This window comes from Labeo rohita, chromosome 24 (assembly GCF_022985175.1).
Source record: "Labeo rohita strain BAU-BD-2019 chromosome 24, IGBB_LRoh.1.0, whole genome shotgun sequence".
NCBI classification, from domain to species: domain Eukaryota; kingdom Metazoa; phylum Chordata; class Actinopteri; order Cypriniformes; family Cyprinidae; genus Labeo; species Labeo rohita.
The window spans coordinates 1,401,031-1,412,909 of NC_066892.1; the positions used below are offsets into that span (position 1 = coordinate 1,401,031).

General features: G+C 33.6%; 1 protein-coding gene across 1 annotated transcript in view; it reads right to left on the minus strand.

The window, feature by feature from the left end:
* Positions 1 to 8,868, minus strand: part of scn5lab (sodium channel, voltage gated, type V-like, alpha b) — a 187,696-nt gene extending 178,828 nt beyond the window's left edge. The window contains exon 1 of the mRNA XM_051098619.1: positions 8,532 to 8,868. The gene's annotated coding sequence lies outside the window, so the exon portion shown is untranslated. The remainder of the gene's footprint in view (positions 1 to 8,531) is intronic.
* Between the last annotated feature and the right edge of the window lie 3,011 nt (positions 8,869 to 11,879).

The following is an 11,879-nucleotide window of genomic DNA, read 5'->3' on the forward strand; positions in this document are numbered from 1 at the left end:
TTTTATGTTATTTAGTTTTGGGAAACTGGAAAAAATATGACCCACTTTGCATTTATTTATTTTTTAATTGCAATTAAGCACATTTTCATATTACTAATAATAATAATGTGTTTGCACATGTTATTTTTTGTATTTTTTATATTTATATAATACAGTGAATATTTAATTCTTAAAATTATTTTACAATTTAATTATTATTATTTTATTTATTTATTTATTTATATATATATTTTTTGTTGTTGTTGTTGTTGTTGTTGTTGCAGTAAAGTAAATAGTATTGGTAACTGTTAATATTATCAGTATTATTCTGTTTTGTATCAAGGTAACATGACAAATATTGCCATAATAAATAAAATATTTATTATAAAAATAATTATAATTTTTAATTATTACTGACACAATTTAAGTTTTTATTTTATTGTATTATTTTGGTTAAAATAGTATACAATCAAGGTATAATGACAAATATTGCCATAATAAATAAAATATTTAGTATTAAAAAAATTAATTATTACAGATTTTAGAATTTAAGCTTTGTTTTTGCATCACAGTAATATTATCGGTAACTGTTAATATTATCAGTATTATTCTGTTTTGTTTTAGGAAATTAGAAAAATGATGGCTCTCTTTGATCCATTTTTATTTTTTTTTTATTTTTATTTTTTTATTACAATTAAGCACATTTTCTCATTACTGTAATAATGTGTCCAGACAATTAATATTTATGCAATATAGTGAATATTTTTGGTTAAACCAGTATACAGTCAAGGTAATATGATAAATATTACCATAATAAATTTAAATATTACCGACACAATTTAAGTTTTTATTTTTATTTTATTTTTACACTAGATTTTATTCATGCATTACAGCAATGAAAATTTGTCATATAAGTTTTAAATGATTCCTGCCACACTTTAAGTGATTCTGTTATACACTGATTATTTTTGGTTACACCAGTATACAATCAAGGTATTATATAAAATACTTAAATAATAGATAATTAATTTGAAATTGCAAGTAATATACCATTATTTTTCTACATCACAGTAAAGAAAATTAGATTTTTTTAATGAGATTTGTGTCTTGCATTACAGTAATGAGAACTGTCATGAAAAAAATGAGACAAATCTTAATGATCCTGCATCGTCACGACGGATTCAGTGAAACTGACCCGCATGGGGTCATTTGTAATGATATACCTGCCACAAATAGTCATAAGAGTTTCAGATTTTCCATACGAAACAGCTCGACTGCGACTGCATACGTCCTGTAGCCCACCGCATGACTATACGCATTAAACCGCAGTCGAGTTCTCGCAATATGAAACATGAATCATGCATCGCTTAAGTTCCTGTTACACAGATGATCGCATTATGCAGCTATCACTGCATTACGCTAATGGCTCGCTGCATTTTCTCTAAGACGGCCCAGGAAGAGCCCATTAAAGATGGACCGAGGTACAGTATGCTGTTTCACTGTGACACCGGCCCCGAAGAGACATCACAGCGCTGACACGGACAGAGAGACACCCCGATTGCAACATAACCTCTGCAACCTCGTAACGGTGATTGATAGGAGCAAAGCTACAAATCTTTTGTGCCAAAGAGTAGCGTTAACCTTTTTCCTTGAGTTCAGTCCGCAAGAAACGCTGAGGGTTCAAGGACAGTTTAAACCAGTAGCACAAGATCTGCTCTTATGTGACATGTTGAAGATATCTGCCTGTATATGAAGACGTCTGGGTCATATTTCACCCCAAAATCAACAGAAAATAGCAAAATATATTTTGCATGAAATAATTACCTTTTTATGACCTTTAAGATTTGTTTGCATTTTTTAAAGATGTTTAACTACAAATTTTAATGACAGCTTGACACAATGTTTTTTATAATTTTTAATAATATTGAATAAAATAAATTAAAATACAGCACATACTACCAATAATGTATCTGAAAACACTTAACAATAAAATTTAATTTATTAATCTATCTATTAGTTAACATGAATGAACAATGAAAAATGCTTCTAATGCATTTATTAATCTTAGCTAATGGTAATAAATTATTAAAATCAAAATATGCATCTGTTAATAATATCAGCAACACTTTACAATAAGGTTGCATTAGTTAACAGTGGTCATCTACATTAGTAACATGAAATAACAATGAAAAATTATTATTAATACCTTAATTTAAGAGATCCTGTAATACAATTCTTTTTTTTTTTTTTTTTGGTTAAACCAAAAAAAATTTGCCTTAATAAATTATTTATTTGCAATTATTATTGCCACAATTTAAGTGATTATGCAATAGGGTGATTCTTTTTTGTTAAACAATTTTTTTGTTAAGCAATGTAATATGACAAATATTGCCATAATAAATAAAATATTTATTATAAAAAATATTTTATAATAGTTTTTTGTTTGTTTGTTTGTTTTTTCAGCACAGTAAATATTATCAGTATCTGTTTTTATTATTATTATTTTATTTATTTATTTTTTTTATTATTTTATTTATCGATTTCTAAAGCATTTATTAATCTTAGTTAATGTTAAATTATTAAAATCAAAATTATCTGTAACAATTCACAATAAGTTTGCATTTGTTAATTAATATATTAGTTAACAAAAAATTAACAATGAAAAATATTAATTTTAGTTCATCTTACTTTCAACATTTAATAATACATTATTAAAATCAAATATTTTATTTGTTAATATTAATATTAATATAAATAAGGTTGCATTAGTTAATATGAAGTAACATGAAAACTACTTCTAAAGTATTCATTGACCTTAATGTTAATAAATTATTAAAATCATAAAATGCATCTGTTAATTTTTTTATGTAACACTTTACAATAAGGTTCCATTTGTAAATCCATACATTAGTTAACATACATGAACTAACAATGAAAAATATTTGAACTAAAAACAAAACAACAAACAATAAATATTGATATATGAACAAAGATTTTACAAAAATTCAGTAACAAATGCATTGCACATTGTTAGTTAATGATTGTTAATGCATTAGCCAATGTTAACTAATGGAACCTTATTGTAAAGTGTTACTATGTATCTTTACAAATTCTTATTTGCATTATTACAATGAGATTTTGTGAAAATAATAGCAATCTTAAAGGTCCCAAAACAGGCTTAACCCTTTATTTAATTATAAATGATGTCATAGTTATGATTTTGTTGTCAGCTATGACACATCCTTGAGAGTTTTCAAGAGATTCACCCAAGTTATTTAAGAGCAGCCCGGGTCCTTTTGAAGTGTGATTGTGACTTCACCAGGAAAGCGCTGGAACGGCCTAATCAATGAAAGGGGCTTTACAGCAGGGTCCACATTCCCTCGGGGCTTCATTCAAAGCCCAGATTAGTGGGCGGCCATTCGCTAATGTGGGCTTTCTACCTCTGTGCGCATGGATAAAAAGGGTCCAGCAACTAAACTTAGACCGGGTTACAAATCCCCGGACAGCGCAGGTCATTTTCAGTGAGGAAGGTGGGTATGAAGGTGACTCATCAAGTGTCTTTTTTGATGACACCAATAAATGACACAACAATTACGCTGCGGTAGGTACACAGCTGTCCTTGTAGCCTGAATATGGGTCACTTTAACGGGTCAGTTTTTGACCGCCCAGAGGTCAAAGGTCACTACGGCCTAAATGGCACAACAAGTGTTTTCAACACTGATAAATGGGTCTGTTTACAGACTGACCAAACAGGTCAAGAGACTAGACTTAACTTTAACAAGAATTTCGATTATTTCAGAATTTTAGAATATTAACCTATATATATATATACATATATATGTGTGTGTGTGTGTGACCCTGGACCACAAAACCAGTCACAAGGGTCATTTTTTTTTTAAATCTGAAAATCTGAATAAATAAGCTTTTCATTGATGTATGGTTTGTTAGGACAATATTTGGCCGAGATACAACTATTTCTAGAAGAAAATCTGGAAGTTGATGGTGCAAAAAACAAAATATTGAGAAAATCACCTTTAAATTTGTCCAAATGAAGTTCTTAGCAATGCATATTACTAATCAAAAATTAAGTTTTAATATATATACGTTAGGAAATTCACAAAATGTTTTCATGAAACATGATCTTAAAAAAAAAACTGCTTAAACTACATATTATGTAAATTTGACCACTTATGAAAAGGCTGAAAAAAATTATATATATATATATATATATATATATTTATTTATTTATATATATATATATATATATATATATATATATGTATATTTCCAAAAAGGCCAAAAAATTTGGAAATATATGTGACCTGGGACCATAACACTAGTCATAAGTAGCACGGGTATATTTGTAGCTATAGCCAACAATATATTATATGGGTCAAAATTATTGTTTTTTCTTTTATGCCAAAAATCATTAGGATACTAAGTACAGATCATGTTCCATTAAAATATTTTGTACATTTCCTACCGTAAATATATCGAAACTACATTTTTGATTAGTAATATGCATTCCTAAGAACCTTTGGACAACTTTAAAGGTGATTTTCCCAATATTTATTTATTTTTTTTTTTTGCACCATCAAATTCCAGATTTTCAAAGAGTTGTATTCTACAAACCATACATCAATGGAAAGCTTATTCATTCAGCTGTTCAGGTAATGTACAAATCTCAATTTGAAAAAAATTGACCCTTATGACTTGTTTTGTGGTCCAGGGTCACATATATGTTTTAGCACCGCTGGTCATCTCTACCCGAAGTGCACACTAGCTTATCACTTATTCATTAATTGCTCCAATTCTGTATTTCCCCCATACAGGAGCTTCTGTTGCTAATCCATTTTCAGCTCCGGGGGATGAAGAAAGATCTGCTGACAGCTTATACAACCTCCCCGACCCCCAGCAGCTGATAACTGTTTATCATTAGGTCAAACTAGCAGTGGGTGCAGTGTAGCCCAACAGCAGCCCTAATGTATAGTTTCAAGTCTAATGGCTTCACTCTGCGCTGATCTAATGAGAGGCGTGTTAAATTTGGCTCAGTGACAGACCAAAACTCTCTCCCCCATTGTGCCGGAACGCTCTGAGATCCCGGTTTTGACCAAATTATGTCAAAATGAAACATTGCTTGTCATTGTTTTCGTAATAGCAGAATAAAGTGGACGTTTTGAAGTCAAGCTGGGTTACGAGAGAAACAAAGTGTGGAAGAAACAACAGCGTAGTCGAGTGTGCGTCCACACAGGGGACAAAAACTGTCTCAGATTGCTTAGATGAGAATAGATGAGGCCATAGGCCACTTGTCACAAATAAATTATGAGTGGCAAAACAAATAATGATTCCAAGGTCAGCGCCGCTGCCACAGTCGCACAGCGTTCAGCACTGCGATCGCTGCTTCTCAAAACCAAGAGATCAAGACCAACAAAACAGGATTTAAAGGAGTAGTTCAGCCAAAAATGAAGATTTGCAAACATGTCCTCACCCACAGGCTATTTAAGATGTAGATGAGTTGTTTCTGTATCGACAGATTTGAGGAAATTTGGCATTATGTAACATGCTCAGTGAATGGGTGCTGTCAGAATGAGAGTCCAAACAGGTGATAAAAACATCACAATAATCCACAAGTAATCCACACCACTCCAGCCCATCAGTTAATATCTTGAGAAGCCAAAAGATGTGTGTTTGTTAGAAACAAATTAATCATTAAATCATTGCAATACGAGTCCATAATAACACTTCCTCCAGTGAAAAAGTTCACCTCCTGCTGTCTCTCACATCAAAATCCACACGCAATCCACAAAACCAGTCTTAAGTAGCACGGGTATATTTGTGGCAATAGCCAAAAATACACTATAGGGGGTCAAAATTATACATTTTTATTTTATGCCAAAAATTATTAGGAGATTAGATAAAGATCATGTTCCATGAAGATATTTTGTAAATTTCCTACCGTAAATATATCAAAACTTAATTTTAAACTTTAAATGCGATTTTCTCAATATTTAGATTTTTCTGCACCCTCAGATTGCAAATTTTCAAACAGTTGTATCTTGGTGAAATATTGTCCATCCTAACAAACCATACTTCAATGGAAAGCTTATAATATTATTTATTATTATAGATCATGTATATATCTCAATAACAAAAACCCAGGGTCACATATTTGTTTAGAGCTATTTTGGACTGTTTCTGGACGTTGCTTGATCTGTACAGATTTCTCTCCTGATTCAGACCAGACCACTTTTTCACTGGAGGAAGCGTTATTATAGATTATGTTCTTGCATTTTAGTTAAAAACATCTTCAGTTGTTTCTTTTGTCTTCTCAAGATGTTAACTGACGGACTGGAGTTGTGTAGATTACTTGTACACTGTAAAAAATAAAAAACACAATTTGTTGAGTCAGCTTAAAATAATTTGTAACCTGGCTGCCTTAAAATTTTAAGTTCAGTCAACTAAAATAAGTTTAGTCAACTTGAAATGTTAAGCTGTACTAAGTAACAACTTAGATATTTGTGTTTGCTAAACTTAACAGATGGGTAAGTAACCCAGCTGCCTTAAAATTTTAAGTTGATTCAACTCAAATATCTAAGTTGTCACTTAGTATAATTTAACATTTCAAGATGAATAAACTTTTTTTGAGTTGACTGAACTTAAAATTTTAAGGCAGCCAGGTTACAAATTATTTTAAGCTGACTCAACAAATTGTTTTTACAGTGTAGATTATTGTGTTTTTATCAGCTGATGGCACCCATTCACTACAGAGGATCCATTGGTGCGACGGTGACAAAATGACACATTTTTCTAAATCTGATGATCTTGGATGGCTTGAGTGAGTCAATTCTCAACAAATTTTCATTTTTGGGTGTCCTGTTCCTTTAAGCATCATGCTTTACTCTATATTACTCTATATTAACGGTTCCTGGTTGATCCAGTCCAGAGTCTGGATCAATTCAAACAGCAATAGTCTTTTTAATCACAGTGTCAGCCTGTCAGCCGCAGCCAATCAGAACAGACAGAAGCAAGATCCCCAGAGATCATACATCACCAATTGACAATATGACAGATGACTCCCCGTTCATCATAATTAGGGTGATGTGGCATGAGCGATGATTCTTAACACGGGCCTTTTGAATAAATGCAAATAACTAGTAAATCACAGAGAATTATCACATCTAGCATTGCTGTCTCTGTTACGATCACTTCCTCTGTTTATCCACAGCTCACACACACACACATATGCGCTCTCATACATCATATTATACAAGGCACTTGTTTTAAATAAACAAAAATGCTAGTACGTCAATTGTCCATGTAAGTATCTTTAGCAAAACAATGATTTGAACCTTATTATTATTATTTACGTTGAATGTTACGGTACAGAACAACAGAGGCCGTGTTATAACATCTAAATTAATTCAAAAGTTTATGTTTATATTAATATTTCCAGTGAGAAATATAATTTCATATCTCTAACATGACGTTACACAAATTAAAGTATTTTTAAGATTCAAATCAGGTACAAACAGACCCATATACATTTCATTTTTTTACACTATGTGTAATAACACTTCATTTTAAGCGATTTGAACTGAATTGTACATGTAATGGTGATTATTAGCATTGTAGACACCAATATTTCGCATTAGCTAATTGTTGGTGACGGTTGTCATAGCGTTGTTGTTAACATCAGCGTTTTATCTTCGTTTTTACCTATAATATTTGACGATTTATTATTGTAGTCGAATTAAACATGTAAATGAATGTCGTGTGAGATTTTTTACCTCATTTCTGACGTTAGCGTGTTTTCAGCACCTTGGACAAGAGCGCGAAGATTTCGCGCGCCGGTGAAATAAGGCGCGTTTTTGCGCCCGCGCTTCTCCTGACCTTTAAAGACAGCAAGGCGCGCGTTTTCTTTTTAGTTTAATCACAATAGAATCAAATCAAAAATATTTTTTATAAGTTTAACTACTTTTAAATTGCCAGTAGTGTTAAAAACAGCGCGCACAGGCGGTAGACGCTTAAAAAAACAAACAAAAAATAAAAACAGCGACATTCACACACCTGTTCATGTTCCTGTAAACCACACACACACACACAAACTAACAGCGTTCAGAATAACAGAAATCGGATCTGATGTGATTAAACAAGCACGCTTGGTATGTATATTGTGTTAAAGTATAACGCCATTATCAACGAGAAAAATGTTTCTGATTTAATTGCGTCATTAGGAATCAACAGCGTCAAAAATATCCTTTAAAATATGATTTCCCCCCGAAATAATCCACTTATTAAAGCAGACAATTACAGAACGTTGTCATTTAACAAAACCAGACCGTGCAGCAATCATTTCATTTCATTTAGACTGTTTTCTTTCAAATCTGAATTTTAAATGTGTGGCATGTTGTGTTTCTATTTTATTTTGGTTGCATAATCAAGCACTTTCAAGAACGCATGTGTTATTCGCGATGAAAGAATTAAAAAGTTTTGGCATTTTGTCTGTAAAATGAATCAAAAATTATGAATAATAATCAAAGCAAGCGACTTACATGTAAAACTTCGCTTCTGTTCAGCTGTATGTGCGCAAGTGCTCACACATTTCCTCTGATCAACAGAAAGAGCCACAGGAAAGCCATCATGAAAATCCCCAGCAATCAAAAACAAGTTGCGCATTTAATGTTCCAAGTTCAGTCTGAAGTGAATCCACGCGTTCAGGAGGCAGAAAAGACCATTAAATTCCCTCTTTCACATCATCCCGAATGTCTGTCCTGTCGCTGTGCCATTGATCCGCAATTCCCAATTACAAACACATAGAGACTCCAGCGCATGAAGTTGCGACTCTGTTGGAAAAGCAGAGCTGTGTTCTCCTGTATGTTCATGTGTATCTCAGACTGAACTGATCTGAGAGCAGCAGTGAGCCAGTTGTTCGATGTTCCGCCTCCTCCACGAACACCATCTGCTCCAGACGCTTTAAAACACAGTTTGGGCAAAAAGTGAATAAAGTGCATCATGTTTTGTCATATAGGTTTTGCCTGTTGTTTTTTTCCTCCTCGCTTGCAACATTATATTAAGCGCGCTGTGTTCTTAACACTCAGGATTTGGGTGTAATTACTGTAAATGTGATGTATGCATGGCATTTATGCAGAATTAGACACAGGCAATTTATATGCATGCAAATGCCATCTTTATAACATATAAAATACCCAGTATAAGGTGCATACGCAGTGCTACGTCATTGCTTATATAGGTGATAATGCACTGCATTAAGTTGTTTAGCTCACACATATCGACTGGAGAGTAAAACAATTTGTCGAATTATCAAATAAAAATATGTCTGTGACTATTTATGAAGTTTGTTCAACTAAGCGGAGTGTGAATGATGTGGAATATGAGTTCATAACTCCATCTGTTGGTCGGAGAAAGTATCGCAGGACAAGTTGGTTGTGTTTCAGAAATCTAGTGATTTTAATTATGCATTATTTAATTCAAACATCAGTGTGAGAAATGCATCATTATTTACAGTTAATAGTTTATATACTTACTGTAGAAATGTGTTGCTTGCATCTGATTTCATTGAGTATATGCATTATTGAATATAAATGTATTGCAAATAAGGGCAATAAAATTCTTTTGGCATTTAGGTGTCTTTACACAAACTGTTTAATGCTGCTTTGAGGTGGCATAAATGCATTACCACAGCAATTACAACTATGCTTAAATACTAGGGCTAAGGTGTTTTCATTGCATTTTGAGCTGGCACAAGGTAGCAATAACTTGGCCGTGTAAAGATACCTTAGGTTCTGAGGCGGGTGAGTCCGAGCAGGCATAATTTAGTCTGGTTTTGATGCTCCATTTCATCCTTAAACATAATTTTAAACAGGCACACAGCAACCTTAACTCAGCTGTGTAAAGACATATTCATTGAGTATATGCATTATTGAATATAAATGTATTGCAAATAAGGAGACACTAGTTTTCCTTTGGCATTTAGGTGTCTTTACACAGACTGTTTAATGCTGCTCAGAGGTGGGATAAATGCCTTTCTTCGGCAATTACATCTGCATGCTTTGATATAACGGCTGAGGTGGGTCAGAGAGGTCAACATTTAATCTGGCTTTTATGCAGCACTGCACCTTTACACTGAATTTTAATCTGGCAAAGAGCAGCCTAAACCCGGCTGTGTAAAAACACTTTAGGTTCTGAGGTGGGACAGAGCAGGCATATTTAGTCTGGCTTTAATGTGGCATTGCATTTTTATACTGAATTGTGAACAGACACAGTGCAGCTTTAAATCAGCTGTGTAAGACGCCTCAAGTTAATGCTGCTTTGTGCTCTGTGTGCTCCAAATTCGGTGTAAAGTCATAATGCATCATAAAAGCCAGATTATATTATACATGCTCTGACCCACAAGAACCTAGTATCAAAGTATATTAATACTGCTACATTTAAAATAACTCTGAGCAGGATTAAACGATCTGTGTAAAGACACTTATGGCAAATTTACATTGCATTTACACTGCAAAGGTGGCACAGAAGCGCCTCTGAAGTGGTATTTAGGTATCTTTACACAAACTTTTTAATGCTGCTTAGAGGTGGCATAAATGCATTTCCACAGCAATCACAACTGTATGCTTTAATACTAGGGCTGAGGTCAGTTCATTGCATCTTTGCACTGAATTTCAAGCAGGCACAGAGCAGCATTAACTTGGCTGTGTAAAGACACCTTAGGTTCTAAGGGTGGGTCAGAGCAGGCATAATTTAGCCTGGCTTTGATGTGGCATTGCATCTTTACACTTAATTTTAAGCAAGCACAGAGCAGTCTTAATTCAGCTGTGTAAAGATACCTCAAGTTATTGCTGATTCGTGCTCTGTGTGCTCCAAATTCAGTGTAAAGGCATAATGCAGCATAAAAACCAGATTATATTATGCCTGCTCAGACCCACTTCAGAACCTATCAAAATATATTAATACTGCTACATTTAAGTTACCTCTGAGCAGGATTAAACAATCTGTGTAAAGACACTTATGCCAAATTTACATTGCATTTACACTGCAAAGGTGGCACTGTAGCGCTTCTGAAGTGGCATTTGTCTTTACACAGACTGTTTAATGCTGCTCAGAGGTGGGATAAAAGCATTTCTATGGCAATTACAACTGTATGCTTTAATCCTAGGGCTGAGGTGGGTCTGAGAGGTCAAAATGTAATCTTTTTTTTTTTTTTTTTTATGCAGCATTGCGCCTTTACATCGAATTTTAATCTGGCAAAGAGCAGCCTAAACTTGGCTGTGTTAAGACACCTTAGGTTCTGAGGTGGGTGAGTCAGAGCAGGTATAATTTAGTCTGGTTTTGATGCTGCATTTCGTTCTTAAACATAATTTAAGCAGGCACAGAGCATCCTTAAATCAGCTGTGTAAAGATGCCTCAAGTTAATGCTGCTTTGTGCTCTGTGTGCTCCAAATTCGGTGTAAAGGCATAATGCAGCATAAAAGCCAGATTATATTATGCCTGCTCTGACCCACAAGAACCTAGTTTTAAAGTATATTAATACTGCTACATTTAAGATAACTCTGAGCAGGATTAAACAATCTGTGTAAAGACACTTATGCCAAATTTACATTGCATTTACACTGCAAAGGTGGCATTGAAGCGCCTCTGAAGTGGCATTTAGGTGTCTTTACGCAGACTGTTTAATGCTGCTCAGAGGTGGCATAAATTACAACTGTATGCTTTGATACTAGGATTAGATGTGTCTGAGAGGTCATCATTTAGTATGGCTGTGTAAAGATGCCTCCAGTTAAAGCTGCTTTGTGCTCTGTGTGCTCCAAATTCAGTGTAAAGGCATAATGCAGCATAAAAGCCAGATTATATTATGCCTGCTCTGACCCACTTCATTGTAT